Consider the following 22326-nt stretch of genomic DNA (forward strand, 5'->3'; position numbering starts at 1 on the left):
GCGATGCGGATTGCTGCGGCTGTAAATCAGCTTTGTGTTGGGGCTAATCTGACACATTTTTCAAGTGTTGTTCTCCGTTCGGCTCGCAGGGAACTGCTCGGTTGGCACAAAGTTCGCCATCAATCTCCTCTGGTCGCTCCCACCGGCTTGACACCTCCTCCGAGCTGTCCTAATATTTTATACATAAACCAGTTTGGATTCACAGGGCATTCCAACTAGTAAATGCTCTCAGATTCATCTTTATGGACTAGCAGCCCAGCCTTGTAGGCGTCCCAGCTTCTCAAGATTAAAAGGAGTTTTATTTGGTGTGTGATGCTGCGAGGGGAGGAGAGGCTGGCGGCTGGCGGCTTCTATTTTTATTACGCGTGCTCCTCTCCCGGGAGGAGGAGGGGGCGAGGCTGGAGCGATGCCTCGAGGGCGGAGCCCCCAGAGATGCAGCCTCTTCATTGCGCTTTTATTCCAGCCCCTCCCAGCCCCGTGTCTGGGCCCTTTGAGGCTCCCCAAGGCCTAAGCCAACAGGGATGTTTGCAGTGACCAGGTGTGCTTGTCTCGGCTGGTCACAGGGTCGCAGCCCAGTACCCTGGAAGAGGAACCCAGGATCAAATGGATTAGGACAACCACCGGGGGAGGGGCCGGCCCTACGGAGGAAATGAAAATAGTTGCAGTTTCATTTGCTTTAAGCACGGCCCTCGTAATAAATGCACACAGCAAATGTGCTGAGCAAACACCTCGGCATTCATCAATATGCGGGGGCTGTTTATTGCCTCATAAACTTGGAAGCAAGTGATATTGTCTCCTAAATCAATGGCTGCGCGGACAGCCTTGGGGCTCCAGAACTGCTCGGCCAGGCCGCGCCCGCGCTGAAATTAATGGCTAGAGCACTGACTGCAAGGTGCTTAGTCACTGCCGAGGGGATTAGGATCCATTCCAGGGGACAGCAGCCAACGTGAGTGTGTGTTTGCGGGGAGGACTGGTAGGCTGTGAGTGTCCTCATTTGGGAGCTCACTCCAGGGTGCAGGGCCAGTGACCCAGCCCTGGGGAGGGTGGGGATCTGGCTGCACCTGGCTCCAGCCTCTACCCCGGGGGAATCCCCAGCACCTTGCAGCCAGCCAGCTAAGGCTAAGTGCTGAGGAAGAGGATGGAAGGAGGGGAGCCAGGCAGCCAGGTTTCCAACGGGGATCCCGGGAAGTGTTGATGGAGGTGGAGGCTGCAGTGGGGACAGTCCTGTCCCATAAGGGCTTGGCCGCTTCTGGGAGGCTTCCAAGGTGGGATGGAATAAAGGACACCTACCCTTGGAAAAGGCTGTTGTGTTGACCCAGCCCATTAATGCAGCGCGACTGGGAGGAGCACTGTGGCCCAAGCCGGCCGCTGCCCTGCCCTTCCTGTAGGGTGTTGAATGGTGGCCCCCAAAGATATGTCTGCATCCTAATCCCTGAAACCTGTGAATGTGACCTGATTTGAAAAAGGAGTCTTTGCAGATAAAATGAAGGATCTTGCCATGAGGCGATCACCCTGGAGTACCTGTGTGGGCCCTAAATCCTCACCAGTGGCAAGCGTCCTTTAAGAGAGAGGCAAAGGGAGATTGGGACAGAAGGGAAGAACAGAGGAGGGGATGAGGCTATGTGGAGTCTGAGGCAGAGACTGGAGTGAGGTGGCTACAAGCCAAGGAATGCCAGGCCTGCCAGTGGCCGCTTGGTTTAGGGCCTCTTGCCTCTAAGCCACGAGAGAATGAACATGTTGTTTTAAGCCACCCAGGCTATGGTCATTGGTAACAGCAAACACAGAAACTAACACATGTCTCTTCCGCAAACCTGGGCTCCCCTAGAGTCCAGCAGCTGCTCCCTACATTTCTTGAGATGACTGGTTCTGGCCAGAAATGCCCAAACCAGTGGGGGCACTGGTTACCAAGACAGAGCCTTGGAAAAACTCCGAGCTTCCTTCTCTTGGCCTCAGCAATCACTCTAGTGTAATAATAGCGCCATTCAAAGCGCAGGTGGTTTTGTTCGCCTGAATTTGTTAACCTACTCAGGGACTTGGGACTCCTGCCAAGCGGAAGTATCACTTAAAGCAGCAGGTGCCCCCAGAATTTTACTGCGGTCAAAATTGAGCCTAGACAACATGGCAAAACCCCGAGTCTACTAAAAAATGCAAAAATTAGCTGAGCATGGTAGTGGGCACTTTTAATCTCAGCTACTTGGGAGGCTGAGGTAGGAGAATCGCTTGAACCCAGGAGGCGGAGGTTGCAGTGAGCCGAGATGGCACCATTGCACTCCAGCCTAAGCAACAGAGCAAGACTCCTTCTCGTCGGGGCTGGGGATGGGAAATGGGTCTGGGGACGAGCGACAGGAAGCTGTGATGCGGGGCGTGGGGCTTGCACCCCACTCACCCGTGCTGCCCAGGGGTGGTTTCCTTGTCCACACCCCAGCCGCTTTCCAGTTAAAGGTTTATTCTCAACCCCAGCCCTAGGTCCTGTGTCTCCAGTTGTCTCATTTGTTTCCCTTCAGGTGCCTATCCCTTCCACCTGGGGTAGAGATGGGTGGTGCCTGAGCCGGGGAAGAGAGGTTCGTAAGTCATTTCACAAGTGGGTGAGTTAACTGACTTGCCCACAGGCGGAGGCGGATGTGGAGCCAGATGCCCTCTGATAAGCGCAAGAGGGTGCTGTGGAGAAAAAGTCTGGGATTTTCTAGAGGGTCTTGCATTACCTTCAAAATTTTGAGTGTGGTTTAAGGTTCAACTCTCTGCCTTATAGGATCAGAAACCCCAAATCGTTCTCACCAGAGACAGAGGGCTTCCTCTCGCAGGGGCCCACGGAAAGTGTTTCAGGTGTGGGATGACAACTGATTAACTAATGATGAGAAAGATTTAGGCTCTACTGTGGGAAATCGCCAGTATTTTAATGCTTCTGCCCTATAAAAATGGCAATTTCATATGGTTCCACACTACTGCCACCACAGGGGCCTGGGATACTCGGATCCCTTTAACCTCAACTGTTCCCTGCAGGTCCTGAACACAGGAAGCCCAATTCTAATCCAAGAGGTTCTTGGTGTGCAGTGAACTGCAGCAGGGATTCTGGGACTAGAGGGCGGGCTGCTGCCCTGGCGGCTAGAGCTCTGGCACCCACCACTCCGCCATGATGCTCTCTTGTTGAACAAACACAACTTCTCTGGACACCAACATCAAACAAGGCAACTCTGTGACCAGATGGGCGAGACAAAAACAAGGCCACTTGTTTGAACAAGGTAATTACGTCTGAACACAGACACACACACACACACAGACACACACACACACACACAGACACACACACACACACCCCATTCAAGCCACAGAAGCAACCACCCATGCCTCCCTTTCACCCAATGTCAGTGATGGCTCCTTCCTTACCAATGACAGCCTTAGCTCGTGCTATTCATTCTCATCCTGGATAAAAACTAGTGATGCCAATCATACCCTATCCAGAGTGACCGCTCCCCAAGTCACCTAACACAAGCTCAAATCCTGTAACAAGGTCACCCGCCACCCTCTTACTGAGACCCCCCAAGTCTCTCCATGGTGAGCAGTTTCCCCTGTGACAACGAGTACCCAGAAACTCAATTTTATTCAACTGTGTGTTCCTGGTTTCTTTGGCTCAGGGGCATTGATAATGGCAACAGGCTCTGCCAGCCTGGACCTGGCCATCTCTGCATTGAGGACAGGCCTGCCAGCACCACCAGCACCACCAGTATCACCATGTCTGCCACTGTTGCCATGACCCCCCCCCACCATCATCACCACCACTGCCACTATAACCACTTCCAACATTGCCACAATGGCAGCCCTCTCAGTAGTAACACTGCCACCCCTACCAGCACAGTTCTCACCACCCCTCCCTCCCTGCTAAGTTTATCCTCCTTTAATTCCATGAGTTAAGAACTGTTGTCTCCATTTCCCCACATGAAGCTATTATGGCTCAGTCAGGTGTCATAGACCAAATGTTTGTGCCTTCCTGAACATTCACGTGTTGAGATCCTCTTCCCCCATGTCATGGCGTTAGGAGGTGAGACCTTTGGGAGGGGATTAGGTCATGAGGGTGGGGCCTTCATGAATGGGATTAGTGCCTTTAGAAAGGACACAAAGAGAGGACTTCCACCTGCAACCCGGAAGGCCATCACCAGAGCTCATCCAAGCTGCCATCTTTGTTACAGGGGCTTTAATGGACTGAGACACCAGGTCAGGAAACTGGCTCAAGACAGCATAGCAGGGCTGGATCCTGCTTCTCCTGAAGGAGAAGGCGTTGGGCCACCCCACATCCACCCCAATTTCACCCTATTTTCCCCATTGCCACCCCCTTCCCTCTTCTCCTTCCCCCTGCTCAGAAATGAGCTTCCAGCAGCTGTCTCTGGAACCCTCCGGGCAGTCCCAGCTGGCCCCATCTGACTGCAAATTGCTGCATTTAAGGTGGCTTTGCACATGTTGTCCCCAGTGCCTTGTGTGTGGATTTCACAACTGAAGATCTTATTTCCTTCATACCAAGTCCCCCAGTCTACCTCCCTGTTGCCACCATGTGCCAAATGCAGTGAGCACATAAATTCTTTCCAAAGCCAAGAATAGAAACCAAGATTTATGAGTCTCAATCTATTACTGTAACCAGCAGGATCACTTTCTCCCCATATCCTTTATTTCATGGCCATATTTTTCTTCATAAATGGCACCTTTTTAAGATGCTATATAAAGAGGCCCAATTCAAAGTTTTAAATTCAGATTATTTGGGCTATTTGAGAACATTCTAGGCAGCTGAACTATGAGTGGAAATGCCCTTTTTACATGCTTGAGTAAGTCCAAACAGCTTAAAGGATTTTCTTCAAGTTTTCAAAAAAAAAAAAAGATTTACTTCCGAACTGAGGAAAAAATATGATAAATTTCTGCACAAAAGCAATACCTTGAGAGAGAAATTGTGTATGTGGCTGTGAAAATCAGGGGCTTTGTAGAAATGCAACCCAGCCTACAAGCAAAGCTCCCACGGGCTCGTAATGGAGATGTCAAGGGTGCTTGCAGAGAAGCAGGCTCAGGTGGGTTTAGGGGTGTGTGAAGGCTGAGATCTCTTCTTCCAGTGCGTGTTTATGCTAACCCCCCAGAGATAAGGATTAGAGGTCCGGCATGGTGGCTCATGTCTGTAATCCCAGCACTTTGGGAGGCCGAGGAGGGTGAATCACTTGAGGCCAGAAGTTCAAGGCCAGCCTGGCCAACATGGTGAAACACTGTCTCTACTAAAAATACAAAAATCAGCTGCTCATGGTGGCACATGCCTGTAATCCCAGCTACTCCAGAGGCTGAGGCAGGAGAATCACTTGCACCTGGGAGATGGAGGTTTGCGTGAGCTGAGATCATGCCACTGCACATCTGGGAGACAGAGCAAGGCTCCGTCTCAAGAAAAATAAAAGGATTAGAAACAGAAATCATGCTCACCATAGTTTAAATTGTTATTGATTCTGTTGAGTGTGAACGGGGAGCTTTTCCGTTAGGGCACGGGATGGCATGTGGCACAGTTCACGGGAATGGCGGGAGCTTCCTGGCATGACAGAATTTCTCCTTTTATTGCTAGTGAGGCTGCACTGTGGTCTAGAAGCAGCTTCCAAAAATCTTCAAAAGACACGTTGCTGAGATGGTGCTGCTCACTCTCTGAGCTCCCGTGTGCACTTCCCAATCGCGGCTGCGGAGGAACAGGGTGCTGTGGTCTGCTGTTTGCACCCCAGACCTGCTAGCTGCATTTACCAGCTCCTGGGCCCCTCCTGAGGGGACTGCTCTCCAGACTCAGGGTCCTCTCCTGATTGGGGGTAGGGGGTGCTTCAAAATGCCTTCTCTGATTAGTTTCGAAAATGAGTGTTCCACGTGAGTGGCATGGAGGCCTCGCCCTGTCCCTCAAGGGCTGGACGACAAGAGAGTCCATGCTGTTGTCTTTCTTGAGAAAAACCTTTCGACCAGGTTCAAGGGTTCCTTAAGACTTGGATGGGTATCCAATTACTTTTCTTTTCTCTCAATGCATCATTAAAAATATTGGCTTCATAGAACACTTGTCTCATCTGTTTCGCTCCTAGACAACCCCTCTCCCCGCAAGAAAGACAAACCCCAGTCTCCCCAGACAGCAGCCCCATCTCCTCAAAGACCTTGGGCAGCTGCCAGCAGGGATAACGTGCTTTCCATCACACCAGGGAGGCTATGTGCTGTTGTTTCTGTTTTAATATTTCACAATGGTGATTCTGGCCAGAAATGAAAGCATTAAAAGGCTCTCTGGCTCATAAGCCCCCTGCCTGGCCCTGTCCTGCATGGGCAGGTCGTCACTCCTGATGCCAGCGGCAAACGCTTAGCAGGCGCTGCACTTTCCATGAAACGAAAACGCTCCAAGTCTAGAGCCAGAGTGGAGGGTACAGTGGCCCCTCTGCATCGCCCCCACCTTCCCCAGACCCACTTTCTCATTCACCGCGGGGCCCATCCCTCAATGGGGGACCTCTATTTGTTCTGTTCAGTGCAGGGCCCCGGCCCTCCCACACAGTGGGGTCCTGTGGCCTTGTCGTGGGGAAGTCCTGAGCTTCAGGTCCTCAGAGCCCCAAAGCCGTAAGGGGGCTGCTCTTGGTGCGCTGGCCTCCTTTGGACCCCGAGCGCCGCAAGACCAAGATGGATCAGAGCATCTGCAGCCGTGTCAGAAATACATTGATTTTTGTTACAGCCACGAGGCCCATCCAATTAAAAATAATCACCAGCGTGTTCCAAGTCCTTATTCTTGCCAAGCGCATTGATGGCTGCTCACATGGAACAATGCTGTTTGTTGAACATGGACTCATTTTCACAGCTGATCAGAGAAGAAATGTTGAAGCGTGCCCATGCCTCCAATCCTGGGCGGTCTGGAGGTTTTCCGACATGGTATTAATCCCCATAGGCCTTTAAGGGGCTTGGGCCAGGGCAGCTTTCCTTGTCTGGGGCTAGAGTCATCACTAACCATTTATTACATTTCTGTCTAGAGTCAGGGCACAGGCCAAGGTGAGGTCACAGAGAGAGAGGAGAGACGGCGATCCTATGTGGTGCCTGGGAAGCATTTATAAACTGCCAGCAGGTTGGGAGGGGAGGGACAGGCAGGTCCTTCGAAATTACATCTGCTACCACTTTGTAAACATAAAGGACAAATAGGAAAGAGACAGGACACAAACCTGCCCAGGTAGGGCTGTTTATTTGCTTATTGGTAGAGGCAGTGATGGGATGGAAAAGTCAGGCATTGATACCAGATAAACCCGGATTTGAATCCCAGCTCTACCACCAACTAGCTGTGTGACCTTAGGCAAGTCACTTACCCTCTCTGATGGCTGGTTTAATTATCTCTAAAGTCTAGCTAATAATACCTTCCTGCAGGGATTGAATGGCATTACCACTTATAAAGTCTTTAGAAGAGCACCTGGTGTATACCAACTCATCAAAGAACACAATTTTGAATACACTTCACAGTTTTCTGTAACTCTCAGCAATCTTCCTAATGTCTATTTGCTCAAGTCTGAAAGTATCCCAAGAGTCTATATTTAACGTTTTTCCCCTTCTGGTTGAGGGTAGCAAGGAATGAGAAATTATATACAGAAAAAGTTTCCTTGACAATTCCCATTTTTTGTTCTGGAGATATTCTTTCTTTCCAAGCTTTTAAAGGTTTCCTTTTTAGTCCAGATTTCTCTGTATAGAGCCACCATAGCAAGTTTGTTTTCTGGTCTGTGCGTTGGTTGGTTTGTTTTAAATGGAATCTGGCTCTGTTGCCGAGGCTGGAGTGCAGTGGCATGATTTCGGCTCACTGCAACCCCTGCTTCCTGGGTTCAAGCGATTCTCCTGCCTCAGCCTCCCGAGTAGCTGGGAATACAAGCATGCACCACCACCCCTGACTAATTTTTTGTACTGTTAGTAGAGATGGGGTTTCACCATGTTGCCCAGGCTGGTCTCAAACTCCTAACCTCAAGTGATCCACCTCCCAAAGTTCTGAACTTACAGGTGTGAGCCAGTGTGCCTGGCCCAGTCATATCATGTTCTGGCGAATACGGGTACAGAATGTCTGGGGTGTTAGCAGTATGACTGGGGGGGCGGTTCTCGATGTCCTTGCTGGTGTTTCCTTTCATGAGCTCTTTAGGTGTGTAGCTAGCTGAGGCCACATGGTACAGTGCTTAGGCAGGGGGCTGCGGAATTCATCCACCTGCTTTTAATCACTACCACAAACTGATTTTGTCAACCAAGTTCTCCAGTTCTCGTTTGTCTGTTAAAAAGGGGTGATAAGGATAATACCCTCTTCCTGGGACTGTTGACCCCACACACTGAGTTTTAGGTTCCTGACATCAAATGGACTGTTATTGTGTAATGTTGCACTCTTCGAAAACACCTTTTTCTAGAAAGTAACCAGATGATTTGTGACTCAGATTTGAGATCCCTCTGCTCAGTGTATTCACCAGAACTTAGTAGAGTTGTTCTTTTTTAATTTTGCCATGTTAGCAGGTGGGGAGTGGTTTTAATTTCCATTGCCCTAGAGACCAGTGATTTTGAGCATCTTTTCACGTGATTATTTGCCATCCATATATCTTCTTTAGCATTATCTGACAATTTGGCAAATTGTTCAAATCTTCTGTCATTTTTGCATTGTTTTCTTTTTTTATTATTTTGAGAGTTTAACAACTATATTCTAGGTATAAGTCCTTATAAGTATTTTGTCGATATTTTCTTCCAATCTATACCATGTGTTTTTATTCTCTTCACACTGTTTGTTTGTTTGTTTGTTTGTTTTGAGATAGGGTCTGGCTCTGTCACCCAGGCTGGAGTACAGTGGCATAATCACAGCTCACTGGAGCCTCAACTTTCCTGGGCTCAGGTGATCCTCCCACTTCAGCCTCATGAATAGCTGGGACTACAGGCACACACTACCACACCCAGCTAATTTTTTTTTTTTTTTTTTGTATTTTCTGTAGAGACAGGGTTTCACCATGTTGCCCAGGCTGGTCTCAAACTCCTGGGCTCAAATGATCAGCCCACCTTGGCCTCTTAAAGTGTTGGGATTACAGGTTTGAGCCACTGCACCAGGCCAACATTGTCTTTTGAAGTGCAGAAGTTTTTAATCTTGAAGAAGTGCAATTTATCACTTCTTTTTTCTCTTATAGATCATGCGTTTGGGTGTTGCAGCTAAGAAACTTTTGCCAAACCAAAGTCACAAAATTTTCTCCTACGTTTTCTTCTAGGAGTTTTATAGTTTAGTTTTTACATTGAGGTCGAGGATCATTTCGAAGCTAAGTTTTGTGTATGGTTTGAAGTTTGCATAGAGGTCCCATTTTTGCATATGGGTGTCCTGTTATTCCAGCATCAGTTATTGAAAAGATGATCCTTTCCCCATTGAATTGCCTTTGACCTTTGTTGAAAATCAGTGGACCACCCATGTGATGAGGGGTCTCAATTCATTTTATAATCTTGTATTAAAATTCCCTGCTTCTGGCCTTCATTCCCTGAAACTCCTCCCTGTTACACCCAGGCAGGGTCCCCCACTCTCAATCACGGGCATTGCTCACTGTATTGGGTCCCCACTGCAAAAAGCACTGACTGATCTCCTATACCCTGAAGTTCTGTGAACCTTGTCCCAGTGGAGCTTGGCTGCAGATGGGTGCACAGGCCTCTGAAAGGTTGGGGGGAGTCCCCTGCACCATGTTTTCCAGAAAGCCTGTCATTCGAAGAGCACTCCCCAGTGTGGACCACAGCTCTGCATGCCCAAGATGCTCTGAGACCCTGGCCAGGTTGGAGTCCGTGGAGCCCCTCCACTTCCTCCCACGCCCGCCCCATCCTTGCCTTCCCTTAACTCCAATCAGGCTGGAGAGCCTCCAAAAGAAACTTGATGAGAAGACCTGGTCTACCTTTGGAATACATGGAGGGTGGACTCCTCCAGCAGCCGGTCTTGGCCGCCTCTCCGGCAGCTGCCTAGGGAGGCAGAGCACGCGCGTCTGAGGGCTGCTGGCTGCATTTCCCAGCAGTTAGGAATTAGATGAAGCCATAACCAGCGCTATACTTGGCAAAGCACCTGGACACAATAGTATGCTTAATGAAATGATTAAATGTCTCCTTGGCGGAGCTTCATTTCATTGATTTAACTTTTATTGACCTCTGATGAATGTCTGCCAAAACTCTAGCGCAGCACAGAGAGGCTGGGCAGGCATCTGCCACCAGGCACGGTTTGGCCTTTGTCCCTTCTTTTTCCCCCACCTGGAGAACTCAGTGCCATCATTTCTGCTCTTTAAGCCACATCCCCTGGAGGTAAGTGAATGACTACTGAACTGGAAAAATTTTAATAAAAATGTTTCCTTTTTCAAAGAAAATTGGTCCTGGCGAGGCAGAAATGTAGAGGGCCGTGTTCCTTAACAATCCTCTATTCGATCCACTGAAAATCATATGGTTTGTATCTAGGACAAAACATATTTCCAGAGAGTCCTACCAAGATGTTTCATGGAAAATATTTTTCAAAGGGACAATTTTAACGGTAAGATTCATAGGAGAAGTCCTGTTCACTCTGTCCCTTCTGTAAGATTGACAGTGCCCTTCACCTTCACAAAGATGCTAAGAAAGTCTTGGAGGTTCGCCTGCCTAGCTCAATTCAACTGTTTTTGCAGCGTTACTTAAGCTAAGAACTTTTTTTTTTCACCTAAACTATTAACACCAGGGAACTCAGCTGGAAAATGACTTTCCAGAAAATTCCATAAAATGTTCACATAAAAGCAGTATCTGTTGCTGTGTTCTATTCAACAGAAGCCTTAGAATCGGTGAAGGGTGAGACAGTGAGGAACTGGGGCCACCCCAGGCGGCCTGCCTGCTTCTCTCTGGCATTCCTGGCCTGACCAGACATGAAAAGAAATCATGTTTTCCAGCGATCCTGAGAGTGTGGGGCCGGAAGCCCCAACCAAGTTCTGTGACTGACCAGTTGAGTAAGACTGTTGAACCCCCAGATCAGAAACAGCCCATCTCCCCAAGCTTACCACGGTGTATACTGACCTATGATTGCACAGTAAGTGGACAGCAGATAGTTTTTATCTTTTTTTCTCCTACCAGTTTTCTGAAGAGATTCATTTTTTTCCAAATGTCACAACTGAATTAAAAACAGGTTTTTTTGGTTTTTTTCCCCAACTTCCTTCCTTCTGCACTGCATCTCTTCCTTCTCCAAACTCATGTTTGGGACTAGGGATCTGCTATGAAAGACTTCCTTTTTTTTTTTTGAGACAGAGTCTCTCTCTGTCGCCCATGCTGGAATGGAGTGGTGCAATCTTGGCTCACTGCAACCTCTACTCTGAGATTTAAGCAATTCTCCTGCCTCAGCCTTCTAAGTAGCTGGGATTACAGGCACTTGCCACAATGCCTGGCTAACTGTATTTTTAGTAGAGACGGGGTTTTACCATGTTGGTTGGGCTAATCTTAAATTCCTGACCTCAGGTGATCCACCTGCCTCGGTCTCCCAAAGTGCTGGGATTACAAGTGTGAGCCACCGTGCCTAGCCCAATCTGTCTTTTAAGAGGTATCAGCCATGAAAAAATGGAATACAACAGTGAAAGCTGCTCTCCCCACTTCGTATAGAGCTGCCACTGCTGCTAATGTGGAATTAGATTAGGGGTTGACTGTCCCTGTGAAATAAACTCTCCCTACAGTCAGAAAACATCTGGAAACCACAGAGTCAGCAGATAAAGCTCCACCTTCCCTCTCGCCGCTCCCCAGCTCCCCACACAGTGTGCTGGGCTGTCATCTGCATCCTGTGCATTCATTCTCATTCTTTATGCCTTGTTATTCTGTCAATTTCTTAATCTATTTATGCTGACTTTATTTTTAGTGGGCCTATTGTGACAGTGAATCCTGAAATTGCCTTGGTTGTTTTCTGAAAATGGCCGTTACTGAACCATAATGCAGACCCCAAATAAAATAATGTAAGCCCCAGGCAGTTTCTGGAGGTCTGCAGCTGCTGTCTACATTTAGAGCTGCATATCAATTCTCCCTTCGGAGGGGGTTGCCGGGAGAGGCAGCTCAGAAGGCAATGCCGTGTCATATTTAGATGAGCATCTCTGGGTCTTGCTAAAAATGCTCACTTCTTCCCCTTATGGAGAATTTCTTCAAACATTAATAAATTCCCTCCCCTCTCCCTATCTTTTGTTAGCAAACTATAAAAAATGCAAATGATCCAGAAACCAATTAATTTTTAGAAGGTTGCAGCTGCTTTGCTGTATTCACAAGACGTGGTGGGCACATTAGGGTGTGCATCTCAGGCACGAGCATGCAGAAGGCATCGGCTGCTTGTCGCAGTGGTGCTGGCTATCTCCAGACAGGAGCTGTCATTCCACTGTGTCCAAGCACACAGATGACTTCCACATTGCATTCCACATCCCAAGAACCTGCTTGTGAAGGGGACATGCCGGGGCAAGACGGTGGCCTTGTGATATATTTCCAGTGACACGATGAAAAGTTTCACCTTCTTGTACCAAGGAAATGCTCAATGGAGAGGCAGGGGTGCTGGCACTGGCATTCTTCAGCCCGCCTCTGGTATCTTAAGCCCTAGGGGCTTTGGGGGTTACAGCTACTGGAACTTGGTTAGATTTAGAGCTCATAATTGCAAACGTCAAAGTATTTATTTTTCTGGCGGTTCTGCAAAATGTCGAAATAATATTCCTGCAAGAGAACACTGTCAGTCTTCCTTCTACTTTCTATGACATTCAACCATACTGTTCACAGCTCACCCATCAGCCATTCTCCTTTTCCATTCTTCCCTTGTAGCAGAGGCTGGATGTGGTTGAGGTAGAAGGATCTCAATCCCATAATTTCAGCCTCCCAAGGTACACTGCGCCAGGTCCAAACTAATCACTGTGATCCCATGATTGGCCCAGGACTCAGCATGTGACCCCATTGAGGCTAATGGGACACAGAGCAAGCCTGCTGATGGGGCTTCTAGGAAATACTTTTATTTTTCTTCGGCTACAAGACAAAGGTTCATAGGGAAAAGACCTTTCTGTACCTTCCCCAATCTCCTGCCTCCAATGCTTCTGTGTGATGATGTGATACTTGGAACATGGTGGCATCTTGTGACCATGAAGGGACAGACTTGGCATGGACAGCCATGTGCTGCTGCAGGTGGCAGAGCAGGTAACCAGGAAGCCTGGTGCCAACAGCCGTCCTTGTGCACCTGTGCCAGCCGGGACCTCCCACCTCTGGACTTCTGGCCCATGAGCTCACGCCCTGTCTTCACTGCCCAGTGCCTGTTGGTCAGCTGTTTCGTTACTTGTAATTGAAAGCATTCCTGATGGACTCAAGACTCTCTGAAGAAACCTTAGAGGTGTGTCACCTCTGCTGTCAGCCATTTGAATGCCCTCCCAGCACTTCCACACTAAATTCTAACTGCCTCCTGAGTCTCAACTCTTCTCCACAGTTCTCAAGTAGAAACTGTTATGATCCCCACTGTATAGATGAGCAAACTGAGGTGCAGCACACAACTTGTTCAGGACAATTAGCTAGTAAGTGACAGAGCTGGACTGAAACCCAGCAATTCGATGCAGCCATACTCTCAATATCAGGCTAATAGGTTGTCTACACCTGGATGGCATCTGAATTCAGTAGTTGCAGACACAGAGAACGCGGACATGCTCTGGGCAGCTGGGCCCTCTGCTGGAGACGCCTGCAGCTAACACCCCTCTGCTTATGGGGTATGTTTCCGTTGTGGTTGTTGAGCTAGTCACTCAGCCTCAGCTTCCTCCAGGCTGTTTCATCATCTTATCTGGAGGATTTCTTTTTTTTTTTTTTAATTGCATTTTAGGTTTTGGGATACATGTGAAGAACATGCAAGATAGTTTCAAAGGAAACGAGCAGCCTAGTGCCCAGAAAGAAAAGAAACCCTGAATCAGAGAGGGTTCTGCGAGTTCAAGGCCCCAGAGGCACAATAGCCCAGAAGCCCCAAGGACTTTCTATCAAAACTCACAGGTACAACCTTGAAAACACAGGAAAAGAAAACAAGAACTTGCCTTCTTGGGCAAAGGGAGCTGAAAGAGGCCAGGCCCAGAACTCCAGAGCTGAAATGGGAGCAGCTGCAGCCTGGCTGTTATTCCAAGCATGTCATGCTGAGAAGTAATGGGAGTGTGTGCTCATAACTGTCTGTGCTGTGGATTGAGGACGCGTCCCCCTGGAAGCATCGACTCTGCCCCCGAATCACTTGCTGAGGGTGTGCTGTGCAGAGGGGCTGCCCACACAGCTTCTCTATGTTGACCATTTTCTTGCTTTATGCAAAGTAATTGGCCAAGCATTGTACCAAAGAATGATAATTAATCCACTGGCTTAACCCTTGATGAAACTATTTTCTTTTCACGATCCAGCCTGAGTGTTGGGAGAGATGAAATAGAATGTTGAGAGGCTGAGGAGAAGGAGGCTTTTCCCATCTGGTGGGAGCAGCTGGATGACGGGCAGGTTACCCTGGTGTGTCTCAAGCCCTCGGCCACACACCACTCATGCTCATTCCTATCAAGGGAAGAACTGCTTTCAGCAAGCTAAGGCTGGCTTGAAAGGGGTCCAAGATCTGGAATATCCATCCCTTAGTTAAAAACCTTTCTCGAACTTCCTGTCCTTGTCCCCACCTATCCAGACAATCAGGGAGGCAGCCTAGGATCAGAGCCTGGCAGGGATAAGACACCTACCCCAAGGACAGACAAGGAACAGGCGAGATTCTAACAGGCTGGGGTGGGTTTCAATAGCAAACAGGCTGCAAATAACAGTAAGTCCTGCTAAACAGCACTGGAAGTGGAATCAACTTCACTTTGTACGTTCCGTCCTGAATGATATAAGAATACACACACACACACACACACACAGAAAGAGAGAGAGAGAGAAATGGAGAGACTATGCCTATTAAGATTTGATGTGTTTCTAACCTATAGGATTTCTCTAAACATGCTGTGCAGGTCTTCCAGCAATAGATAATATAGAAAACTTCCAGAGACAGAGATGCCCTTCTGCTTCCAGCCCTCTGATAAAGTATGAGAGAGACAGATTTTTAATAATGTATATCCAAATAGGAGAGAAAAAGATACTGAAACTCTAACCTTGAGACAGCTCTAACCCTACATGGTAATATATGACCAGCAGTCACAGATTTTCCATCATTTTAAAATACACTTTTATGTATTTTAGAAATATTTGCCATAAGTATGTATTACTTCAACAATCAGAAAAACATTAAATTAATAATAAAATTAATATCAAGATGAAAGAGAAAAGACCCACAGAGCCTTTTCTGCATTTTCATTCTTGAATTATATAAAACACACACACATGTGCACACACACACAGGCACAGAAGTTTTTTTTAAAACTAAAATGGTGTTTTTTAATGGGAACCAGAAGTTGAACAATTACATAGTCCAGCACAAAAAAACCTGTATGCTGTCAGGAGTTGGAAGCTTACAAAGTAATGAGAGTAGCACTGGATACAAGAAGGAAAACAGTTCCAGGTTCCAGAGCCAGGCTAATACAACCTCTCCCTGCAAGCCTGTCTGTGCTCCCTCCTCAGTTCCATCTTACCAAGGCCAAAGCCGCCTCTGTCCTCAACACCCCAGCCCCCTTGGAAGCCCTTACAGTCCCCACCACAGCCCCAGTAGGCACATTGATCATAACCTCCTCTACCACCATGACAATCATCTCCATCGTTACCCACCATATGAGAGCCTCTGGTTCCCCACCTGGGCCATCTGGTTTAGGGGACTTACACTGGTTGCATTCCATTCACTCCTCCAAGGAATCATGCAGAAAACCATCACCACCACCATCGCCATCATCACCATCAACACCATCATGAACACCATCAACACCATCACCACCACCACCACCATCGCCATCAACACCATCACCAACACCATCAACACCATCACCACCACCATCACCATCATCACCATCAACATCATTACCACCATCACCATCACCAACACCACCAACACCATTAACACCACCATCACCCTCAACACCATCACCATAACCAACACCAACACCAACACCATCATCACAATCACCATCACCATCAACACATCAATACCATCAACACCACCATCAACACCAACACCACCATCACCATCAACACCATACCATCATCACTATCACCATAACCAACACCAACACCATCATCACAATCACCATCAACACATCAACACCATCAACATCACCATCACCAACACCATCACCATCAACACCACCATCACCATCAACACCATCAACATCATCACTATCACCATCAACACCTCACCATCAACACCACTATCACCACCATCAACACCACCATCGCCAACACCATCATCTGTTACCAGCATCACCATTGACACCATCCCCATCCCCATCATCATCATCACCATTAATCATCAAATAACCCATCATCAGCATCATCACCATCATCACCATGAAGCCACACCAGGATGCAGAGTGTGTTGAAGAGTAGAGGACACCAAGGAAGAGAAGTGGAGTGGTGGGATGTAGGGGCCAAGGCAGCCATATGGAGTGTCCCATATGGAATAGAACTTGGTCTCTGGAACTGGATTCTGTTTCTGCAAACTGCCAGCTTTGTGACATTGGAAAAGTCACTTAACCTCTCTGAGCCTTAGTGCCCATGCATGTAAAATCAGGATAATAATGGTCCCTGAGGTGATGATAAGAATTAAAATGTGTAGGCTGGGCACAGAGGCTCACGCTCCCAGCGTTTTAAGAGGCCAAGATAGGTGGATCCCTTGAGCTCAGGAGTTTGAGAACAGCCTGGGCAACATGGTGAAACACCACACACACCCACACACACACACATACACACACACACACAGTCAGGCCTGTGGTCCCAGCTGCTCTTGAGGATGAGGTGGGAAGATCCCTTGAGACTGGGAGACAGAGATTGCAGTGACCTGTGATCACACCACTGCACTCCAGCCTGGGTGACGGAGTAAAATCCTAACTCAAAACTTAAAAGAAAAGAATGAAAATGTATAAGCCCCTGGTCAAACTACTAGTCTGACCCAGGGCAGGGTCTCAGCAGCTTCTTCCACTGCTGCTGCTCCATCCCAGCAGGAGGTGGCAGGACTCAGGTGGAAGAGTCAGTTCAGTAAGCCACCCTGGAGATCTGGATGTCTGGAGAAGGTGGAGCACAGAGCATGCAGTGTGGAGGAGCAGGAAACTCCCGTGGGAGAAGAGGCAAGACTAACCATGACTGGACTCCGGAGGCCAGGGGCTATTGCTGGCATTTAAGGGATTGGGTGGCCACGAGGGCACTTTCAGCCAAGGGAACGAAAACACCTGACAGAAGCTGGCTGATCTGATAGTGAAACAGATTCTTTCAAATCCAGCACTGGAAGGGAAGGTGGCACCAGATTTGGTTCTTGGGCTCTGGGTCCCCCGTGGGCGGTGGCATCCAGACACAGTCTTCAGAATAAGGACCGTCTCTCCTGGTCTCTTTCTTAAAAGCCAAGATTCCTTCCCATGCTGAGTCCTGCGCCCACCTGCACCACTCACTCACTGCAGATTAGCATGATCCTGGGCTTGGGCCGATCAGAGTGTAGCCCTGGAGCTGCAGGTAGGGATGCTTGGCTCTGAGCCAAACAAAACTGGGGTTCATGAAGAAGAAACAGTTGTCGGGGGTAATGTCTGGGCAATGCACAGCACCCACTAAATCCTGAAGGGGATGTGGTGTAGAGAGAGGACTTCCCAGCCGGGTTGGGGCACTGCGCCCTGTGGCCACCCAATCCTACCCTGGAAAAGTTCGTCTTGGGCAGAAAGCTGTGCCGCTGTCCACCATGAGGGGTCAGCTGGGGGCTCCTCGAACATGGACTGCAGGCTACCATACAAAGTGGTGCATGAAGGATCTAGAACAGACCACATGCCCTCCTTACATGGAATTTTAGCAGAGCCCAGCATCTGACACAGATCAAAACAAACAGCATCTGTAGGGACTGCCTCCGGGACACCTGAGCCCAGCCCTGTGCTCAAACCTGAGCAAACTCCAGGACCCGGGTGCTTTTCTTGTCACTGCCTGAGAGCGTCAGGGGCGGTGCAATGGGCAGACTCAGCCAGAAGGCTTGGGGTGTCACAATGGCTAAGGGACAAGCTTAATGCCAGAGGGAGAGACGCAGGGTTGGTCCTTAGTTTCCACATGGCAGGTTATCCCCGGGGGGCTTCCAGCATTTTGTACCGGGGACCCACAGCCAATTTCAGGAGTCACGCGATCACTGTGCACTTCTCTCCAGGCAGGCCCACTAGGAGCCCTGGGCTCCCCTCCTCTTGTTTGACAGTATCTTGGGGTCTGAAGAGGGCTGGAAGTGATTCCTGGGCTGCCTGCTGTGGGTGTGGTTGGGTTTTCCCAGCTTCCTGGTCAAACCTGGAGAGTTTCCAAGGGCTTGGAGGAAGAGTCCCCTTCCTGGGAAGGCTGAATGCCCTGATCTCCAGACTGGGGACCCTCAGGCAGCCCACTTATATCACTGTGAAAATGGGGGCTCACTTGCACTCTCCCTTTCTCTTTTCCTCTCAGAGCCTTGTGCAATGCTTGTTTTGAGATAAATTTTTCACATCTGTGGAATCCTGCCTTCCACTCTGTGGCATATGAGTCCCCTCCCACTTCCCTCCCAGTGCCCTGGGCTTGGGTCCTGCCTTTTACTTTCAGTGTTTCACTGTGAACACTGAGGAAGGACCTCAGGTGTGTGAAAGCGCACACACCACTCCTGCTTAGCTTGCTGTCCCAGCCGGTCCTAAATCAAGCACCTTCCTCCACCAGATTATCCTCTAGCATTGGTTTAATGATAACCTATTCACTTGACAACAAGCAATTTAAATGTTTTTTTTTTTCCTTTTCCTTTTCTTTTCTTTTTTTCTTTCTTGCCTTGACCCAGCCAGCTTTTTTAGCCAGATAAGTGGTATTTTACCTTGGAAGCAATTATCATCATAATTACAGAGATGGCTGTCATTGGAAAGGTGATATTCTAGGAAAAGTGTCAGAGGCTCCTGGAAACTTTGCTCCAGAATCCACACTTGCAGCCAGCTCAGAATGTTTAATCAGTTTCTTCGCCTCTCTACCTGCTCTTTGGAAGTCAGCTCATGTCAGCGTCGGAGGTCACTTCCTGGTTTGGCTGGAGGTCTTCTGAAGGCTGGCTTCTGGAGTATTTAGGGCTGACTTATTGATCTATCTGCTGATTTTGAACCTTTGGCTTCAAGAATGTAGTGTATACACATTGCAGTCGCAAAATTACGTAAGCAAAAATTGTGATTTGTTTCTACAATTAAGTTAAATTTTTATCCTGAACTTCTTTTCTGTCTAATGGTTAGAAAACCTAATCTAGTCAACTGCAGATAAACTCAGACAATTTCATGAAATTTTTGTGCATAAGATCAGTTAAGAGCAGGATTTTCTGCCAGTTTTCTTGCTAGCATCTAGCTCATCGTGGGGCAGTTGGATGGGTGGTGGTTTTCCTGGTGTGGTAAGTTGCAAGCATGACCTGACTTCACCTCTCCCTCTATTCTGCCCTTTGCCACATAATTATCGTGTGTCCGCCATGCTGACGCCTGCCTCCATCGTGGGACCTGCTTTGGCCAATGGAATATCAGCAAGTGTGAAGCAATAAGAGCACTTGCATGATTAGACTTGCTTTCTCTTCCCCTCTGCCCTTGCCAGGAGAAGGACATGCCCCTGCCAGCCTGCCGATCCCAGGAGAAGAAAGAGAGGCAGGTGGAGCACAGCCAGCTCACCTGGATGGGATGGAGACCACCGTAGCCAGCAGCCCCAGACGTATGACAGAGCAGCCCACAGCTACTGCAGGCTCTTGGGAGAGCCTGTGTCAGGGGCTGAGCCCGGCGGGCTCGGAGCTAAATGCGTGTTTCCTGTGGTTAGGGAGCATGGCAGTGAAAGGGCACACACAGGAGGTCGTGCAATCCAGGGGAAACGTCTGCCCTTCCTGCACTTGCATTTGCAGAGCGAGAAGGTCTTCTTGTGGTTGGTTACTGATATCTTCTATTCCCAGTGGGATCCATTGGTTAGAACTGCCCCTCACAGGCCTGGAGTGGTGGCTCATGTAATTCCAGCACTTTGGGAGGCTGAGGTGGGCAGATTGCCTGAGGTCAGGAGTTCAAGACTAGCCTGGCCAACATGGTGAAACCCCATCTCTACTAAAAATATAAAAATTAGCCTGATGTAGTGGCAGGTGCCTGTAATCCCAGCTACTCGAGAGGCTGAGGCAGGGGAATCGCTAGAGCCCGGGAGGTGGAGGTTGCAGTGAGCCAAGATCATGCAACTGTACCCAGCCTGGGTGACAGAGTGAGACTCCATCTCTAAATAAATAAATAAATAAATAATAACTGGAAGATGGTGGTAACGTGATACAATAAGAAAATGTATGTAAAGAAACTTCAGTTAATGCCCTCAAAGTTTATCCTGTCACAAGAGTTTGATTAAATGGAGAACCTCCTTTTGATTTGAGGCGATTGGCCAATGAGAGTGTGGAACAAAGCTGAGTGAGTTTGAGAGCTGAGCAAGGAAGGGCTGGCTTGGCAGAGAGCCGTCTGGGAGAGCTACCTTCCACCGTCAAGGCTGATGCCATCGGTGGGCTGCTGGATAAATCACGTAGCCTCTCAAAGCCTCAATTTTCTCCTCTACAAAACAGGGGGTTGGATCAGATGATATTTTTGGTCCATTCCAGCTTTGAAGTTCTGTGACCCAGGATTCACGCCAAGAACAATTAAGGCCAGAGCCAGATTTCTGATCTTGCTGAATTGACCACCTCTCCTTCTTTAAACTGACAGTTTTCCTTTCAGTTTCTAAATCTGATGGTTGCTATAATTGTTGGGCATTGACAATGGACGTGGGATGACAGCTGGACCCCCATGCAAACATCAGAGTGTAACGGGACAAAGATCATGGGCTTTGAAGTGAGACCAACCTGGGGTTTATGTTAGGAGGTGTTCAGCTGAAAATAACTCACAAATACCTAACGTTGGCTTCAACCATAGGACATGTATCACTTTCTCACCAAGAAGTCTAGAGACAGGTGACCCTCGGCTTGGTTTGACAACTCCATGACGCCATTCTGAACCTGGACACAGCCCAAGCTTCCATTTTATGTCTTCAGCTTGTTGACTTCCTCCTTGTCACCTCATGGGTCTAAGAAGGCTGCCATCGGCCACACACCTGACATCCATAACATGTCCACACGCAGGAAGGAGACATGAATTCAAGAGGCATTGGTCCTTGATCTGTTCCCCACTTTTTACCAGGGAGAAAACTTTTCCAGAAGCCCCTTCTCCCAAAGTTTTCTCTTCCATCCCATTGTCCAGAATGGGTTACATGCCCATCCCATGCCACCCCTGCCCAAGGGGAACAGGATTCTTGTGAACAGCTAAGAGCAATCACAATCCGTCCCCTGGGGCCAGCCAGATTGCCATAAAAAACAAGGTGCAGCCAGTGCCGTGGCTCACCCCTGTAATCTCAGCACTTCAGGAGGCTGAGGCAGGAAGATCACGTCAGTCCAGGAGTTCGAGACCAGCCTGGGCTGCACAGTGAGACCCTGTCTCTACCAAAAAAATTAAAAGAATTAGCTGGATGTAGTGGCATGCACGAGTAGTCCCAGCCACTCAGGAGGCTGAGGTGGGAGGACTGCTTGAATCTGGGAGTGTGAGGCTGCACCATGATTGGGCCACTGCACTCCAGCCTGGGTGACAGAGTGAGACCCTGTTTCAACAAAAAAAGGGGGCCTGGAAGTTGGTAGGCAGCTAACGGGATCTGCCACACTGGATTTTTAATTTGGGCTTCATTCAATTGTGCGCCTGAGCAAATCACTCAGCATTCGTGAGCAGCATTTCCAGCATCTGGAAAACAGGATAGTCGTTCTCACTTCATGGGGCCATTGGGAAGAATATGTGGACAGCATCCAGGACATTTGACCAGACCACACGGGCACCCTTGCTCTTCCTGACATTACTGTGGATGACGGTGGAGGGGGCATGGTCTGTGCCCAGCCGTCTATTCCCAGGTTTCAGTTTCAATAAATTCCATTTCCACGGCAAGACACGCATGAGCGTTGCCAAAGTCAACATGCTCGGCTCGCGTGTTTACGGCTGCGGCACCTGCTGCTCTAACGAGGCTCTAGGCTGTTCTGTACATATTGGTTTTGGACAGTGGCTGCTGCGATTTTGTCTTCAGATTTCTTATGGGGGAGATTGAGCATCTGGCAACACGGCCTCTAACTGCGAGGAGTGTCCTAACAAGCACAGTGGTGGGTCGTGTGCTGGAATCGGCCTTCTGTGAGGGGAGAAAAAGGGCATTGCTTAGAGA

General features: G+C 48.7%; 1 long non-coding RNA gene across 1 annotated transcript in view; it reads left to right on the forward strand.

Moving 5' to 3' along the window:
- Positions 1–484: 484 nt before the first annotated feature.
- Positions 485–22326, forward strand: part of LOC108591331 (uncharacterized) — a 47803-nt gene continuing 25961 nt past the window's right edge. The window contains exon 1 of the long non-coding RNA XR_008480900.2: positions 485–946. This is a non-coding gene — a long non-coding RNA (uncharacterized LOC108591331). The remainder of the gene's footprint in view (positions 947–22326) is intronic.

This window comes from Callithrix jacchus, chromosome 4 (assembly GCF_049354715.1).
Source record: "Callithrix jacchus isolate 240 chromosome 4, calJac240_pri, whole genome shotgun sequence".
Taxonomy (NCBI): domain Eukaryota; kingdom Metazoa; phylum Chordata; class Mammalia; order Primates; family Cebidae; genus Callithrix; species Callithrix jacchus.